The sequence below is a fragment of the Anabrus simplex genome, chromosome 3 (genome assembly GCF_040414725.1).
Source record: "Anabrus simplex isolate iqAnaSimp1 chromosome 3, ASM4041472v1, whole genome shotgun sequence".
NCBI lineage: Eukaryota > Metazoa > Arthropoda > Insecta > Orthoptera > Tettigoniidae > Anabrus > Anabrus simplex.
The window spans coordinates 39,041,976-39,061,529 of NC_090267.1; the positions used below are offsets into that span (position 1 = coordinate 39,041,976).

A 19,554-nucleotide genomic window follows, 5' to 3' on the forward strand; every position below is an offset into this window, starting at 1 on the left:
TCCTGAATGCAGAATTTGGCTTCATAGTCATAGTGTGTTAATACCACCGCTGTCTCAATCTCTATATACTGCCTGCTCTGTGCCGTGAGAATTGCGTTTACAGCGACATTGCAAATGGCAGCACTTACTGCATCCAGAGCACATGTTGGTTAAATGAGAGTTTGCTCGTAACACCAATATAAAATGAAAAATAATCCTTAACATGTTACTAAGTGAGAAGATAATGCACATAAATAAACATACATTTCACATTTGAACTTGGCTTAATATATATATAATATATAGAAACATAAAATATATAAAATCTTACCAGTTACAGTAGATACATTAGGATCATCCCACTGGTGCATGGTGCATACAAATTTCAGAATTTTCTCGACCTGAGTAACGGAGCATCTTTTCAGTCCTTTTCTTACTGTTACTTACCAGCAGTGGACGCAAAAATATTTCTATCACTATTTCGCTGCCCCTTTGTTCATGACCAGTCTTCAGGATACGTTTTATAGCACATAATGCAGTGCGTGCATTCGTCATGTCATTAAATCCACCACCCAGTCTCACTCAACTAAACAGAGCTTCTATTGCGTCTCCAGAAAATAATCTAGTAAGGACATAAAATAACCAATTTTGTAACAGATAAGACACACATTCCACTATAAATTTCACAGTTAGTGAGACAGCATCTGCCGTCTCATTAGTCAGACACTTCAGTTTTTCACGTTTTGATTCCAACCGAATTATTTTAATGTAGTCGATGAAATCATCATTCAACCATTGTATTTTATCTGCTGGTGAATAGAAATGCACGCAAGTTGGATTGTTTTGCTGAAAGGCATTACAGTAATCATTTCTGAACTTCTTTGAAAGTCATATTACAAGAAAACACAACAGTGTATTCACGAGAGCAGGAGGTTTTACAATATCTGTACCGCATACACCTTCAACGTTGACCACGCAAATGAACTTGTCACTGGTTCGGTCGTAGAGGATCCGTACCTAATTAGCCATATAATCGGCAATCACTCTCTGTTGGTCTGAGAGTTTTCTGTACATTCAGCTCGAAGTCTTTCTTCACTAATTGGGAAATCTCGGCAAACACTATCAACATTTTCCATTTAGGCTACCTGTCCAGAGTACTTTGTGATGAAGCTGACACTAGACCAGGAGTCCTGCCATATTCGTAACTGTTTGGGATACTATTCCCCACGCCACATAGCACCGCGTGATTTGTTCTGACTGCCCGGATTTGGTCTTGCGAAAATTTTGGATTTGATTTTTAAAAACGGTCGTTTTCCTTTATATTTGGCTGCTTCCTTTACTTTATTCAGACGATCAATTTCTGGATTGTCTTCAAATTGTCTCTGTAGTCTTAACTTCATTATGGTTAGTCATCAGCCGTTATCGCAGTCTCAGAATTCTTGATCGGAACTTCTAATGTCTGATTTTCTGTGATTTTTAAAAACGGTCGCAGAGGAGCCGTACCTAATTAGCCATATAATCGGCGATCACTCTCTGTTGGTCTGAGAGTTTTCTGTACACTCGTTGGAAAGTTGACTTGGACTGAACTTACAGCATTGTTCAAATGAATTTCCTACTCGTCATCCAATGTATTTCCTACGGTTGAAGAGCTTGTTTCATTACAGATTTCTTCCGAAGAAATATCTTGTCGCTGTCTGGTCTTTCATGGAGCTATTTTTCTGGTTTGAAGATAATGGGGATAATTCGAAGACCGACTAGGCACGCTCTCTGGCTTCAATATATTTTTCTTTTAGTTTTATCTTTCATCTCCATCTCTAAAATTCAGGTTACAAACATGAGAAGAATCGGATGGATTACCCTTGGTTGATCCTTGCCTTGATATAGCGTTAAGCCAATTTTCCCAAAGTTCTTTACTTAGGGGGATAACATGAAACCTCACACTTGAAGAATTTGGATTTCCTGCTTTGATATACAGAGAGGATTTACATTAAGGAGTGAGGGTAATTGTTTGCACCTATTCAATACTACAATAGGTTGGAACAATTACCCTCACTCCTTAATGTAAATCTGGATTCAATACGGACTAAAAATGAAGTTTTTTACATTAAAAACAGAGAGGAACACAACAATCATTTTACAACCAGAGACACACACATAAATGCTTGATGCAAACGCACTGGAACACAGTAGCATGGGTACGGAGATAAGTTGGGTGCGTTAGCTGGCGCCCCTAGCGGAAGTTCGTGACACTAAGAGCTCACGCTGAGAAGCATGTTAATCGCATAGCATAGAGCAGGCAGCATATAGGATTGAGATGGCGGTGGTTAATACACATGGCCACTCTGCTCAGTGGGTACCATAAGAAGTATGAACTCTTAAAAACTTGCAAATATTTTTGGCTTTCACACCCCTTCACCCATATTCTGGGTATATCCTAACCCTTTACTTGTAGGAACTTGTGTTGTAGAGTTGTGGAGGAGTTGAAAGAATAGGTTACCTTATTGCAAGCATTAGCTTAGGAGTTTATGAAGAGATTCATGTTAGGAACACATAACAAGCCATCAAAAACTGGATTTCCTTTTTAAATTGATAAGTAATAAACTTTCCAGTTTATGGGTTACCAAACACAGCAAATTATACCACACCAGCAGTATTGAAAATAAGAATGAACAGTGGTTGTTAAAGAAGGTTGTAAATGTGATTACAAATTATGTGAAGTAATGCCTTGATCGCTAATATTGATACATCTAGGAGGATACTATTAAGAATCCCCATATTTCATAAATGTTTCACACTAAATTTTGGCATTTTTCTGGTACCGATTACTAGTCCAAGAACTATAACTCTAGAAAATCTGTAGGAGTGTTTGAAATATTCTATTGTTGGCTCACAGGTGGTTTTCCTGGTCTATCTCCTCAGGCTAGCTGGAGCTCACTTCAAATCTGATAGCTGGGTCCAAGATCAAAGCACTTCCTTCAATGATGGTGATTATTATATCTGTCTGTTGCTCCCTCCAGTTGCGATTTTTGTCCAGATTCTGTCAAGAAACTTTCAATTTTTATAACTTGCATTAAACAGAAGCTTCTCCAACTAGAGTATGGTTCCAGTATATGAGACCTTCACCAGGATTACTTGATTCAAGACCTGGAAAAAATCCAAAGAAAAGCAGCTTGATTTGTTCTGGGTGATTTCCAACAAAAGAGTAGCGTTACAAAAATGTTGCAAAGTTTGGGCTGGGAAGAATTGGGAGAAAGAAGACGAGCTGCTTGACTAAGTGGTAAGTATAATACCAATATAAATGGTCCATTATTGGACATTATAAATTTTCCAGCTAACTCATTCCTGGTTGCCAGTGTTTCGCCCCCGTGTGCTAAGTTGGGCTGATCAGTTGGTACGTAGCATACCCACCAAGACGCATGGCTAGTGCATACCGTGGAGGCCACTGTGTAGGCTACTTGGAGCCACCGGCAGTGCCAATGCACTCTGAGAGACTTTGTCTCATTACCAAAAATTGATGCCTGCTTGGCCATTAGATGATATAGATGTTGATTCCCATAGGGAACCTGAAATATTTGTTCTGAATGATTAAATTTATAATACCAATATAAATGGTCTGTTATTGGACATAAATTTTCCAGCTAACTCACTTCTGGTTGCCAGCATTTCGCCCCCGTGTACTAAGTTGAGCTCATCAATTAGTACCTAGCATGCATCCAGGAGATAGTGGGTTCAAATCCCACTGTCGGCAGCCCTGAAGATGGTTTTCCGTGGTTTCCCAGCAAATGCTGGGGCTGTACCTTAATTAAGGCCACGACCGCTTCTTCCCCACTCCTAGGGCTTTCCTCTCCCATTGTCGCCATAAGACCTATCTGTGTCGGTGCGACGTAAAGCCCCTAGCAAAATAAAAAGTACCTAGCACATCCACCAATACGCATGGCTAGTGCATACTGTGGAGCCCACTGCGTAGGCTACTTGAAGCCACCGGCAGTGCCAATGCACTATGAGAGACTTTGTCTCATTACCAAAAATTGATGCCTGCTTGTCCATCAGATTATATAGATGTTGATTCCCATAGGGAACCTGAAATATTTGTCCTGAATGAGTAAATTTATTATACCAATATAAATGGTCCGTTATTGGACATTATAAATTTTCCAGCTAACTCATTCCTGGTTACACTATTTAAAAATTAAGAGGGTACCTCCTATTCAATACAAAGATGTTTATTAATGTGAAAGAATCACATATCGTTCACATGATATGTGCCATCATCAGCCACAAAGTCAAATCGGGCAAACACAATAAAACCTTAAAACAACTTTAAACACACTATAACATCTGCATGGATGAATATGAAATATGACTTTAAAACAACTTTAAAAACACACTATAACATTTGCACAGATGAATATAAAATAAAATATGGTAGATGATGAAGTTGCATTCCATTTGAAAATCTGTTAAAACAATGACTCCGTTGTTGTATACCCATGGTGGTTTATCCAGCTTGTATATATCTTTAGTTTTCTAAAACTGTTAAATTATGCTGTGGGGTTTATTGTCATATGAAGTTGACACTATGTGTGTTCTGTAGTTTGGTTCCGGAAAATAAACGTAAACATGAACTTGGTTAGATCCAAAGAATTAATTCCCACTTCAATATGGGTTGAGGAACCTGGGGAAGAAATTAGAAGTCGAATTAGGCAAAAGATCAGAAGGAAAGAGCAAAAAGAAAAGTCTAGAAAAACCCAGAGAATACTAGAAACAAACTCACCTTGAGCAGCCTGAGTGATCGGCGGACGGAGCTGGACTGATGGATGCGATTATAAGGTTAAGGGGCGAGGCGGAAGGGAGGAAAGGGGAGGGGTAGAGGTGGAGCAACCGTCACGGAGCTAAGGTGGAGCGGAAGGATGTGGTAGTGGGGGTAAATGATGTGGATATGTACTGCGTATGGTTTGAAAGATCGAATTGGTTTTAGATGGTCTAATATTTCTTAACCATTTAATTAAGAGATCATAAAGAATATTAGATTTCTTGGAAATTTAATTTAAATTATAGTTAGGGTTAAAATATTGATCACAATGAATAAAACAATTTTTGACAATGTTCATAATTGGCCCTTTGTTTGCTATTTGAAGTATTTCAAAATCATGTTCTATATCAGTAAACTTATGATTAGAGTCGTGAATGTGTTGGCCTATACCAGACAACTTGTTATATCTTACCGCGTTGACGTGCTCTGAATATCTGGTTATGAAGTTGCGTTCTGTTTGTCCCACGTAGGAGACGCTGCAGTCGATACACTTGAATCTATAGATTCCAGATTTGGAAAATCTGTTAGAGGTGTTGACTGATATTGAATTATATATAATTTCTGAGGTCCTATTATTAGTTCTGAAGAAGATTTTTACATTATGTTTTCGAAAAACATTGGTGATTTGATGGATACCGTCGTTGAATGTAAAAGTAGATGAAACGTTAGTTATAGGTTTTTCTTTAGTGAGAGTAGTCTTGGGCCAGTGTCTAAATTTATTATCTGTTCTATAAATGATCTGCTGTAACTGTTGAATTTGGCGATTGCTCTTATAGTGTTGAGTTCGCTATTGAGGTCTTTTTTACACATACTGTAGGTATCGTGAATGCACGATGAACCATGCTATTATACGCTGCACGTTCCTGGTTGCCAGCGTTTTGCCCCCGTGTGCTAAGTTGAGCTCATCAGTTGGTACCTAGCACACCCACCAAGACGCATGGCTAGTGCATACCGTGGAGGCCACTGCGTAGGCTGCCTGGAGCCACCGGCAGTGCCAATGCACTCTGAGAGACTTTGTCACATTACCAAAAATTGATAGGAAGGGGAGTTAGGGATTGGAATAACTTACCAATGAGATGTTGAATAAATTTCCAATTTCTTTTAAATCATTTAAGAAAAGACTAGGAAAACAACAGATAGGGAATCTGCCACCTGGGTGACTGCCCTAAATGCAGATCAGGATTGATTGATTGATTGATTGATTGATTACCCGTACTTCTTTCCCTCCTCCTCTTCATACCCCTGGTGGGATTGTACGTGCAAGCTGTGTCACTAATGTGGACTTAGCCCCATTTTACAGCCAGCTGCCCTTCATGAAGGGATGTATTCAACTACTGTATATGAAGATGTATGTATTCAAACACAAACACCCAGTCCTTGAGCCAGAGGAATTAACCAGATGTGGCTAAGATCACTGTAAGTAGCTGGGTGTTATATAAGGATAGATCAAGGATCTTCTCTTCATTACAGTCATGGATGAAATCCAAGAGTGTACAACAAAATATTAGAAGTAAGGAGACAATGCCCTTACTGTATGGAATCAGAAGATAGAGGAATATGGAATAAAAATAAGTGTGAAGAAGAGTAAGACAGCAGTGATGGTGAGAGATAATAGAGAAGGAAGAGGGAATATTGAAATGGAAGACCATTAGAAGTTGTCAAAAGCTTCAAATATTTTGGGAGTATACTTGCAGAAGATGGGAAAATAAACAAAGAAATTGGAAAAAGAATCCAACATGACAATGGTTTTTACCAATGTGGAACCAGAACGTCCCAGAGAAATGGAAGAAAATTCTGTACTCAATGGAACTTCTTCATACACTTCCAGGCCTTGCTGGAAAAGTCCAGTTGCAATCGTACACACCAATTTTGACATACGCAGCAGGTTCAGGGACAACAACAAAACATGATGAAAGCAGAATCCAAGCAGCCAAGATGAAATTCCTTAGGGGAATAATTGGGAAGACACAAAGGAGTAAGATCAGAAATGTAGAAATCACAGAGAGAATTGGATTCTCTAAACTGCAAGACAAGTAAGCAGAAATGGTATGGACACACAATGAGAATGGAAGAGGATAGAGTTCCAAAGCGAGTATTTACAGAGATAATAATATGAAGAAGACAACGGGGAAGGCCTAGAAAGAGGTGGATGGATACAGCGAAGGAGAGTATAGAGAAGAGACAAGTAAAAGAAATATTGGAGGGAGAAAGGGAGTGGTGGAGAGATAGACAACTGTGGAGGTCCTTGATTCACAACATGACTCAGAAGACTGGAAACAGGAAATGAAGAAGAAGTACGGATGTAAAGGAGATGGAATGTCACTCGTGAGACCTCAGTCAGAGAATAGTTCCAGTGTATGGGACCCTCACCAGAATTTCATGATTCAAGGACTGGAAAAAATCCAAATAAAAGCAGTTCAATTTATTCTGGGTGATTTCTGACAAAAGAATACATAGTGTCACAAAAATGTTGCAAATTTTGGGCTGGGAAGATTTGGGAGTAAGGAGACAAGCTTCTCAACTAAGTGGTATGTTTCCAGTTGTCAGTGGAGAGATGGCATGGAATGACATTACTAGACGAATAAGGCTGAGTGGAGCTTTTAAAAATAGTAAAGATCACAATATAAAGTTGGAATTCAAGAGGACAAATGGGGGTAAAAACATTTTTATAGGAAGAAGAAAGCTCCCTCTGTGAATCAGTGGTAGAGTGTTGGCTTCCGGATCCCAAAATCACAGGTTCAAACCCGACAGAGGAAGGGTGGACAAAAGTCCATTCAATCTCCATGTTGTATGATGTTGGCATGTAAAAGATCTCTGGTGAAACAATTGTTGTATAGTGACAAAATTCATTAAAAACTCCACTCTAGATGTCCAAGTGAGATTGTGTTTACTCTACCATCTAGTAGACTTGGAGTAAAACAGAACGTCAAAATTGATGAGCATTTATCTAATAAGCCAGACTTGCACAGAAGACTCAGAAAACTTCTTATTTAAGGTACCGGTACACTAAAGGGCATGGGCGCCCATATGACAGTTTGGAGAGGGGGCCTAGACCTGAGGGTGTATAGTATTTTTAATAGTTTGGAAGATGAATGGCGACTTGTATATCATGGTAGAATAACACCCACGGTATCCCCTGCCTGTTGGTGGGAGTGGTACTACCACTTCTACATAATACTGACTTCTAAATCATTTTCTTGAAAGAAAAACACATCATATTTTTTCCTTTCACTGAGAGCTACAGGGGGGGGGGGGGTCCACGGCCCCACTTTCCTCCGGGCATGGGCGCCCTTGCTAAAGGGCCTAATCAGAACAATGTTCAAATTAGGTAAATGAGTAAGTTTGTAGTTTTTACATGGCCACTTAAAGAACCTCACATGCATGGAACGACCGAATTCAGCACAGGCATTAACAATGTCACTGAGCTATCATACCGAAGATATGTATCAAGACAAAGACAAACAGCCAGTCACCGAGCTATAAGAATTGACCATATGTGGTTTAAATCTCTGCCACAACCAGGAATCGAACTTGGGACCCTTGAACTAAGGCCACTATGCCAGCAATTCAGCCAGTTCAATGCTTCAAGTTAGAGTGAGGAGTCATAGCTCTGAAAAGCTTATGTAATAATAATAATAATAATAATAATAATAATAATAATAATAATATACTCCCAGAATTTTGATTTGATGTAATTTAGACTGCGTGACAGCTGAGCCTGCGTTCCCATTTGGCATTCCATATTATTTCATCAGTTAGCAGAAAAATCAGACCTCGATAGAGTGGCCTATTTCTGAGTTACCAGTACCCGGTATTTAAAATATTTTTTGTCAGGTTGACATCGTAGGCCTACGACGTACAGTACGTAGGCCTATTGCATAGGCTATAGACTTTTTACGCCCTTTATAAAAACACCACTACTGCTGAATTTGAACCCGTGATCTTGAGATATGGAGGTCAATATTCTACCAGTTCTACCTCAAGTGCTCTGAGAGAGGTAGGCCAATCGGTGCCGTATCCGGTACTGTACACTAATTTCAGTAGCGGTGCTAGACTGCCGCAGACGCTGCTCTTGAAATACCGGTACCGTAATAGAACACAACTACCGGTAACTGTTTTTATTGCTATATTTTGATGTGTGGATTTCGTCATCCGAGTAGGTGCTGTGGAGCAGCGACAACACAAAGGAAACTTTACTCGGCGAGTCTGAATCATTAACACACACTCAGCGCTGTTGGAGATACCCAGCGCTGACTCACTGGAAAATGGAGGACGTGTCGCAGATAATTACCAGTTAACGTACCATTAAGCGACTACTGTCGTCGATTAAATGTGGGCAGCTTATACTTACGACAGCCTCTGTACAGCCGAGGTCGAGAATGCTCAAAGAATAGCCGGAAACGTAACAAATAAGGTCATCTGGTCAATGTCGCAGAGTTGGGAAGACACTGTCCCGTGTCCATCGTGCTATCGTCTGATGTTAGGCCTACATCATTTCCTCGATAGAAGAGCCACAAACACATATCTGGAAACTTGTTTCAGGAGAAGTTCGTGATCATTTGTCGACGAGTTGAAATTTTGCATAAATGTCATGGATTTTGAACATATAGGCCCAGGGGCGGCTTGAGAACAAATTCGTACGGCACGTACCCGGTACCAGTGCAAAAAAAAAAAACAACATTTTTGGCACTTCACGCGTTGTTACCCCCTCCCTCTATTTATCTCCCACCCCAAAGCCACCCACGCACAGTAAATGTAATATTATATTAATAACTAACCAACAACTGTTAGTGAGAACATATTAGCAAATACACTACAGAGAATACAGTACGTACCAGTACCACTTGGCGAGATATCGCAAGACATTGATTGTCAGCGCACCTAGCGAGACGGTCTTGAAACCGAGTGCAATAGTACACTATACATTTGAACTATGCCGAAAGTATCAGGTTCCAAGTCGTCTTTAATTTAAAAAGTGTTTACAGGAGTTTCCCCTTTTCACAACTGTGACGTCTGTAAAAATGAGGTGAATGAAACTTATTTTATATTTACCCCTAACGACTTATTATCAATTTAGCAAAATAAACATGGTACCGTATTTTAACTGATGCCTACTAAAATATGTAAAATTGAAGCTGCCTACAAATATTTCAGAACCTACTTGAGTGTACATTTTTGGTAGTTAAAAAAAACATTTAAGCACCTAAATATCCGAGGTCTAGTAGGCGTAATCAAAACCACACAAGATCTGTAATGTTATTAACATCAAAGACAAAAATGGGTTCCTGCTACGGAAGGGACATGGCATACCGAACTATGTCACTGGAAGGAGTATTTTGAAGATAGGCCTACAGTATATGCAACAAGGAGTTCCCTCATCCATCTCTACCTACCAGTGCCGGATTAAGGTGTTTGGGGGCCCTAGGCTATTTAAGAATGTGGGGCCCCTTCTTCGTAACATCACGTAAGACTAGCATACTGAAGTCGTTATAGAACTACTTCCACTTAAATTGATGAATAGTGAAGTGTTGAAATAGACTACAATTTTTCTCTATTTTTCATGTTAATATTTCATAATGTCAAAACATATTTTACATTTGTCTCATCATCACTATCAAATCGACATACAAAAGAGACCTTACGTTTTTTGCCACCACTAGAATATTTTCTATCCATTTTACAAGAACATTACAGTTGTAACTTACGAATGGTTCAATAATCAGAGGTGAACTGGAAGTTCTCTTCCTGATGCAAAGATATACTAGTATAGCATGTGCATTCCACCGTGCTTCCCCTGTCCCCTCCCGTTCACTTCCTAGACCTCTTCCCCCTTCCCCCTCAGCCCGTACTCGCAAGCTGCCAGATTTAAATTTTCGTCAACAATAACCTTTACAATATTTACAGTGCGTAAGTAGCGAGGATTCATGTCTCCGGACGGCAATTGATTCCAACAGTTAAGTAATACTAACGCGGACAGCTGATAAGAAGGAAGGAAGGAAGAGTGCGTGTTCGATAATTTGCGAGTGTAAATATTCACATACATGCACGGAAGTGGAGCAGCAAGTCCTTTTATACAATTTTAGGTTCGGCCAAGGGCCGGGGCCCCTTGGCACGCGGGGCCCGGGGCTGCAGCCCCTTTAGCCCCCACTTTAATCCGGCCATGCTACCTACAGCTGATCCTACTCACGGTCCAGTGCCCGCTATCACTGCGGAAGAAGTGTCGATTGCCATCAACAAAATAAAACCTGGGAAAGAAAGTCCCTGATGCAGATGATATCCCGGAAGAAGTGTGGAATCTTCTTGAAGAACGTGGTGTAGGATGGTTTACTGAGTTCTTCAACAAGATTATTAGGGAGGACAAAGTACCCGAGGCCTGGCAGACCAGTATCACAATTCCAATTTGGAAAGGCAAAGGAGGTACCGGTACCGGTATGGTATACGTTATTGCACAAACTATAGGTCAATCCGCCTCTTGTGTGCCATACTATGATCATTTTTTAACGTGTTCTCGATGCGAGATTACGAAACATCGTCACTGTCTCATCTAACTATATAGTGTAGTTTTGTTAAAAACAGTGGAACGACAGACGCCATTCATGCATTTCACTTAATGTAAACTGTAAAGATTCTACATAAGAATTCGTAGTTCATTACACACGACAGAAAGATGACAAACTGCCACTTGTAATGATTAAAACTTGTACATGGCACTCCTTTAAACAGAGCATTCATATATCTAGTATGTATACTGTACACCGCCCCTCGTTATTTCGAGAAAGTGTGACAACCCGATCTGTGGCTCTGTTAAGGTCGCTCGGTATGGAGTAAGTGTCTCTTCTTGTGTAAGTGTTCCGAACCCTTCCTGAAGATGGTTTTCCGTGATTTTCCTTTTTTTTTTTTAATTTCCCGTTGGCCAGTTTACCGTGCATGTTTAGTTTCTCCTCCGGACTCAGCACAGGATCCCACCTCTACCGCCTCAAGGTCAGTGTCCTGGAGCGTGAGACATTTGGTCGGGGGTATAACTGGAGAGGAGGACCAGTACCTCTCCCAAGTGACCTCACCTGCTATGCTTAACAGGGGACTTGTGGGGAATGGGAAGATTGGACGGGATAGGCAAGGAAGAGGGAAGGAAGCGACCGTGGCCGTAAGTTAGGTACCATTCCGACATTTCCCTGGGGGAGAAATGAGAAACCATGGAAAACAATTTCGAGGATGGCTGAGGTGGGAATCGAACCCCCTTTACTCATTTGACTTCCTGAGGCTGAGTTCCAGCTCTTGTACCACTTTTCAAATTTCGGACCTCCGGAAGTGGCAGCTAATCACTACACCATAGAGCGATTTCCTGTTTTCAGTCCAGGCAAATATCAGGCCACGACCACGACGTTCCACTCGTAACTCCTTCCCACCCTTACGTCACCTACCACCTGCATGGTTAGTGCGACGTTAACCCTCTCGTTCGCTCAAACCTTAAGGGGCCCATATACGTGCAATATTATTGCGCAATATCGGGGTCTGTGCAATATAATTGATAGTGTGTGTTTAATATTAAAGGGTTGTGCAATATATTGTACGAAATCAAAAAAAGTTTGAAATATATTGCGCAAATCGCAAAATACTGTGCTGTGTGTTGGCAATATTGTGCAATATCGCGTCCTCCCGCCAGTTGGTGTCAACAAGTGGCGGAGAACGTATTGTGATGGCAGACAAACAGGAGGAGAAAAAGTTTATTTTGGAGCTTATCGAAGCCTTCCGGCTCTATGGAACATTAAGAGCAAAGATTACAATAATCGCGTTAAAAAAGGTGAAAAGAACGAGGTACTTATCGAGAAATATCGCGAAAAACACCCGAACGCCGACAAGCAAGAAGTTATTTTAAAAAATCAGTTCTCTGCGTACAAAATTCCGGAAGGAAGTGAAGAGGCTTCGTGATACAGAAAAGAGTGTTCACCAAACAAAACACCGACATGGAATGACTAAGTTTATATATTGCCACGCATATTGTACGTCTATGAGCGCTTTTGCACAATATATTGCACAACCAGCATATTATCTACACACGATTCTATTTATTGCACAAATCAATCAATCAATCAATCAATACTGATCTGCATTTAGGGCAGTCGCCCAGGTGGCAGATTCCCTATCTGTTGCTTTCCTAGCCTTTTCCGAAATGATTTCAAAGAAATTGGATATTTATTGAACATCTCCCTTGGTAAGTTATTCCAATCCCTAACTCCCCTTCCTATAAATGAATATTTGCCCCAGTTTGTCCTCTTGAATTCCAACTTTATCTTCATATTGTGATCTTTCCTACTTTTATAGACGCCATTCAAACCTATTCGTCTACTAATGTCATTCCATGCCATCTCTCCGCTGACAGCTCGGAACATACCACTTAGTCGAGCAGCTCTTCTTCTTTCTCTCAATTCTTCCCAACCCAAACATTGCAAAATTTTTGTAACGCTACTCTTTTGTCGGAAATCACCCAGAACAAATCGAGCTGCTTTTCTTTGGATTTTTTCCAGTTCTTGAATCAGGTAATCCTGGTGAGGGTCCCATACACTGGAACCATACTCTAGTTGGGGTCTTACCAGAGACTTATATGCACTCTCCTTTACATCCTTACTACAACCCCTAAACACCCTCATAACCATGTGCAGAGATCGGTACCCTTTATTTACAATCCCATTTATGTGATTACCCCAGTGAAGATCTTTCCTTATATTAACACCTAGATACTTACAATGATCGCCAAAAGGAACTTTCACCCCATCAACGCAGTAATTAAAACTGAGAGGACTTTTCCTATTTGTAAAACTCACAACCTGACTTTTAGTCCCGTTTATCAACATACCATTGCCTGCTGTCCATCTCACAATATTTTCGAGGTCACGTTGCAGTTGCTCACAATCTTGTAACTTATTTATCACTCTATAGAGAATAACATCATCCGCAAAAAGCCTTACCTCCGATTCCAATCCTTTACTCATATCATTTATATATATAAGAAAACATAAAGGTCCGATAACACTGCCCTGAGGAACTCCCCTCTCAACTATTACAGGGTCAGACAAAGCTTCACCTACTCTAACTCTCTGAGATCTATTTTCTAGAAATATAGCAACCCATTCAGTCACTCTTTTGTCTAGTCCAATTGCACTCATTTTTGCCAGTAGTCTCCCATGGTCCACCCTATCAAATGCTTTAGACATGTCAATCGCGATACAGTCCATTTGACCTCCAGAATCCAAGATACCGTATCTGCTATATCTTGCTGGAATCCTACAAGTTGAGCTTCAGTGGAATAACCTTTCCTAAAACCGAATTGCCTTCTATCGAACCAGTTATTAATTTCACAAACATGTCTAATATAATCAGAAAGAATGCCTTCCCATAGCTTACATACAATGCATGTCAAACTTACTGGCCTGTAATTTTCAGCTTTATGTCTATCACTCTTTCTTTTATACACAGGGGCTACTATAGCAACTCTCCATTCATCTGGTATAGCTCCTTCGGCCAAACAATAATCAAATAAGTACTTCAGATATGGTACTATATCCCAACCCATTGTCTTTAGTATATCCCCAGAAATCTGATCAATTCCAGCCGCTTTTCTAGTTTTTAACTTTTGTATCTTATTGTAAATGTCATTGTTATCATACGTAAATTTTATTACTTCTTTGGCCTTAGTCTCTTCCTCTATCTCGACATTATCCGTGTAACCAACAATCTTTACATACTGCTGACTAATACTTCTGCCTTTTGAAGATCCTCACATACACACTCCCCTTGTTCATTAATTATTCCTGGAATGTCCTTCTTGGAACCTGTTTCTGCCTTAAAATACCTATACATACCCTTCCATTTTTCACTAAAATTTGTATGACTGCCAATTATGCTTGCCATCATGTTATCCTTAGCTGCCTTCTTTGCTAGATTCAATTTTCTAGTAAGTTCCTTCAATTTCTCCTTACTTCCACAGCCATTTCTAACTCTATTTCTTTCCAGTCTGCACCTCCTTCTTAGTCTCTTTATTTCTCTATTATAATAAGGTGGGTCTTTACCATTCCTTACCACCCTTAAAGGTACAAACCTGTTTTCACATTCCTCAACAATTTCTTTAAACCCATCCCAGAGTCTGTTTACATTTTTATTTACCGTTTTCCACCAATCATAGTTACTTTTTAGAAACTGCCTCATACCTGCTTTATCAGCCATATTGTACTGCCTAACAGTCCTACTTTTAAGACCTTCCTTTCTATCACATTTATTTTTAACTACCACAAAAACAGCTTCATGATCACTAATACCATCTATTACTTCAGTTTCCCTATAGAGCTCATCTGGTTTTATCAGCACCACATCCAAAATATTTTTCCCTCTGGTTGGTTCCATCACTAAAAACTGGTTCCATCACAACCCGATTGTTGTGCAATAATATTGTATGTCTGTGGGCAGCTAACAATATATTGTGCAATCCATTTTGCGCAATAATATTGCACGTCTATGGGCCCCTTTATATGTCTTACTACTATTACTGTAATACCCGGCGTTTCCCGGATAGTTTTAACGTTTTCCTTTAAGATTTTTATTACCAGTTAGTTATGTGTGAAGCAGTGGCGGCTGGTGGTATATAAAGCTGTGTGTTGCACCAAGATTTTCAGTGTCACACTGTCATAGCTTACAGAAATAACAAGAAACTCGATTATCGTTAAGTAATTAACTACATTCCTACTAAAATTGAAATATATCTGGCAATAACAACCCAGGAAATAAGAGGCTAATTATACACTACAGTCACTCTTATTAAAAATGTTATTGACTTTACGTCCCACTAATGACATTTTTACAGTTTTTAGAGACGCCGAGGTGGAGAAATTTAGTCCTGCAGGAGTTCTCTTACATGACACGAAGCTGACGTATTTGAGCACTTTCAAATACCACCGGACTGAGCTAGCATCGAACCTGCCACGTTGCAGTCAGAAGGCCAGCGCCTCAACCGTCTGAGCCACTCAGCCTGGCACAGTTACAGTTGCCTCACATGAATTGAAAATTTGCCCTCCTCTTTTTCATTGAAGCAAGATGTTGGTAATATTGTGGGTGATCTCGTATACCGTGGAAAAGAAATCACCCAGCAAGTTGGCCGCGCGGTTAGGGTCACGTAGCTGTGAGCTTGCATTGAGGGATAATGGGTTCGAACACCACTGTCGGAAGTCCTGAAGATGGTTTTCCGCGGTTTTCCATTTTCACACCAGGCAAATGTGGCTGTGCCTTAATTAAAGCCACGTTCGCTCCTTTCCAACTCCTACCCCTTTCTTATCCCAGCATCGCCGTAAGATCTATCCGTGTCGGTGCAACGTAAAGTAAAAAATTGTAAATTTAAAAAATGGAAAAGAAATTACCTTTGCGAGAGGAGAGAAAGTAGGAATGAAGTAATCTCCGCAGAGTAGCGCAATCTAACGGGGACATTTGGAACAGTTTCTTGGTAACGGACTTGCTAGACTCGTTCAACTCCCTGAGACTGATAATGGCGGGCATGCTACCTAAGGGTACGTCCAAGATGCACGCTGGTTTTCTGAGTCAGACAGTCGGCGCCGAGTCGGCACAAGTATATCCTTTGTTGTTAAGCGGGCCTGGCCATAATGCACCTGCGCGCAAGAGGCCTGCGCACTGGTAGTCTGACTCAGATGTTTACTGGAATGATTAGTTCATTCTGGTTTCAGACAACCTGCCGCGCAGGCTGTTGATTTTCGTGTTGAGTGTGTTTGACATTTTGGTAACGATGGATATCGAGAATTTGATTTCAAAAGTTCAACTTAATTCTCCCATATGGGATAAGCGAATTAAAGATCAATTCAATAGGAACATCGTCGATGGCTGTTGAAGAAAGATTTCTATAGAAATGAAGACTGATGATATTCGAAAAATCTGTTTTCGTCGACGAGTAACTGTGGAAAAAAGTGTTTGTACTCCCAGTAAATAGACCTTAAATCATTAATTGGATGTATATCATTCGTTTTAACTTGGTTGTAACATTGTCACTTAGCAGCAATAGAGCTACAGCCTGTTCTCTTCTTAGTTCCATGCTATACTGATCAGTTGTATCTCATATCTTTTCTTTTGTGGCAGCTCTGTCTGCGCTGACAACCAGCTTTCATAATGGCCACATCTCACCTGCCGCTCGGAGTCAGACGGTCAGCGCCGACTGTCTGACTCAGAAAACCAGCGTGCATCTTGGACGTACCCTAATGCTATGCAGCCTTGTCCCTGCTGAGGTACATTGCGCCGTGCTGTTCGCTGAGGAGTTGCCGTAGGAAAGCAAACCCCTTAAATTTGATTCGAAACCAGCAGCGTTTATTGGTCCGTTACGAAGCATTAGTACAGCGAACGACCAAAGATGGTTGATTTGAACATGTTTTCGAATATATATTAGGTTCATTAAACTAAATCATCAGAAGACAAGACGACAAATGAAGGATATTTATATAGAATTTCTTTTGGAGATGTTGATTGATATTTTACGGTCTATTATGTAGTTTTGGAGTTATTTACATGTGTTTGATTTCAAGTTTTAGATTATTTATTTAGATTATTTAATTTTCGAGTACAACCCCTTTATCCTTGTGGAAGCTCGAATTGATTGGGAAGTATTTGATCCTTTCAAAAAAGTAATAAATGATAACTATGTATATAGGCTATGCCTATTTACCCACCGCGCTATTGATATGGTGCACACGATTTCAACTGTCATTGAGAGACTGTCACCAATCAGCCTTGTGAGCCCAAAAGCAGTGGATGCAACACTAATCTCGGTCATTTTAGACTATTGAATTTTATGCCCCCCTCAGCTCCCCCATCACAATGGAGATTTAAACGGTATGCAGAGCGTCATAATTCGTCTCACCGACACATAAACAATGCAGTCGACATTAATATCGGTTATTTTCCATTATTTTCACATGTCATCCCCTCTCATTCCCCACCTCGAGTGGTGGTTGGAATGTTTCATCTCCATTGTATTCTTTTTCCAGATGGTAGGCCCTAAGTTATATGTGTACTAAGTTTCGTTGAGAGCTATTCTGGAACATACCAACATACATCCATATTCTCGGTTATTGTTTACATTTATTTTCACCCCCTTCTCAACCTCCATACTGATTGCGGTTGAAGTATGACTTAACCATCCTGAGTGACATAGCTCAACTCGACATTAGTCATTTTCGTTTATTTTTTTATTTCACCACCTTCCCAAGGAGTGCTAGGAGTGTTTTACCCCAACAGTATTTTTTTTTCGGATAGATATATGCGTATCCATTTTGTATGAGGGCTATTACCCATAGTAATTTATTCCAGATAGTAAGACATATGTGTACCACACGTCCTTAAACTCGGCCGCTTTGGACATTTTTCTTTCTTCACCCGTTCTCAACCCCTGTCGATTGGGACTGTACTTCGTCTCAAAAGCATCCAGAGTGTCACAGATCATCTCAGCGACCCCGAAAACTATGGATTCGACACAAATATCGGTCATTTTAGGTTATTTTTGCATTCAACCCCTACCCTAGGGGGCTAGGAGTCTATTACCCCCAAGGTATTGTTTTCCAGATAGTAAATCATACTTGTACTAGTTTTGGTTGAGAGCTATGCTGGAACATACACTCATACGTCCCTTATCTCGGTCATTTTGGAAATTTTGTTTTTCACATTTTCTCACCCCCTATACAAAAGGAGGCTGAACGTGTCACTATTCATCTCAGCGACCCCGAAAAGAATGGATTCGATACTATTTTGATTATTTTTCCATCTCACACCCACCCCACTCCTAGGGATGCTAGGGTTATCATACCTCCACGCAGTTTGTCGCCTGATAGTAAGTCATAAGTATACCAAGTTCGGTTCAAATCACTCCAGTAGTCCTGAAAATATAGATTCGACATTATTATTGGTCGTTTTAATTTAAGTTTGTATTTCACCCCTTCCCCTAGAGTTTCTGGGGGTGCCTTGCCCCCACAGCATTTTTCACAGATAGTAGGTAATATCTGCACTAAATTCAGTTGAGAGCTACGCTGGAAAATATAAACATAGCCTACATCCATAATCTCGGTCATTTTGGTAATTTTATGCTTTCGCCCTTTCTTACCCCTATGTCAAAGGGTGCTCACTTCGGCCAAACATTTCTGGAGTGTCACTGTTCATCTCAGTGACACCTAAAACTTCGAATTCGACTCTATTTTCGATTTTTTATATCTCACTCCCCTCCACAAAGGATACTGAACTCGGACTTACAAAAAATCATTGTTACTATTCATCTCAGCGACCCCGACAACTACGGATTCGACGCTATTTTCGTTTATTTTTGTGTCCCACTCCCCCTTCGCCCCCGTCCCTAAAGAATAAAAACTTCGGAGTGTCACTATTCATTTCAGTGACCTCGAAAACTGTGGATTCGTCATTATTGTATATTATTTTTATATTTCACTCCCCCTCCCCCCTCGCCCCCACCCCCACCCCTTCCCCAAAGGAGATGAACTTCGACTTTAAAATCCGGAGCGTCACTATTCAACTCAGCGACCCCGAAAACGATGGGTTCGACACTACTTTCGATTCTTTTTATATCTCACAGCCCCTCGTCCCCCACCCCTAAAGGATAAAAAATTCGGAGTGCCACTATTAATATCAGTGACCTCGAAAACTATGGATTCGACACTATTTTCGATTATTTTTATATCTCAATCCCCCGTCACCCCCCACCTTAAAGG

At 40.4% G+C, this 19,554-nt stretch overlaps 1 long non-coding RNA gene across 1 annotated transcript in view; it reads right to left on the reverse strand.

The window, feature by feature from the left end:
• LOC137498880 (uncharacterized) overlaps nucleotides 1-9,651 on the reverse strand; it is a 49,453-nt gene extending 39,802 nt beyond the window's left edge. Inside the window, exons 1-2 of the long non-coding RNA XR_011017901.1 lie at nucleotides 9,628-9,651; nucleotides 2,871-3,123 (exon numbers count right to left, since the gene is read on the reverse strand). This is a non-coding gene — a long non-coding RNA (uncharacterized lncRNA). The remainder of the gene's footprint in view (nucleotides 1-2,870; nucleotides 3,124-9,627) is intronic.
• Nucleotides 9,652-19,554: the final 9,903 nt, after the last annotated feature.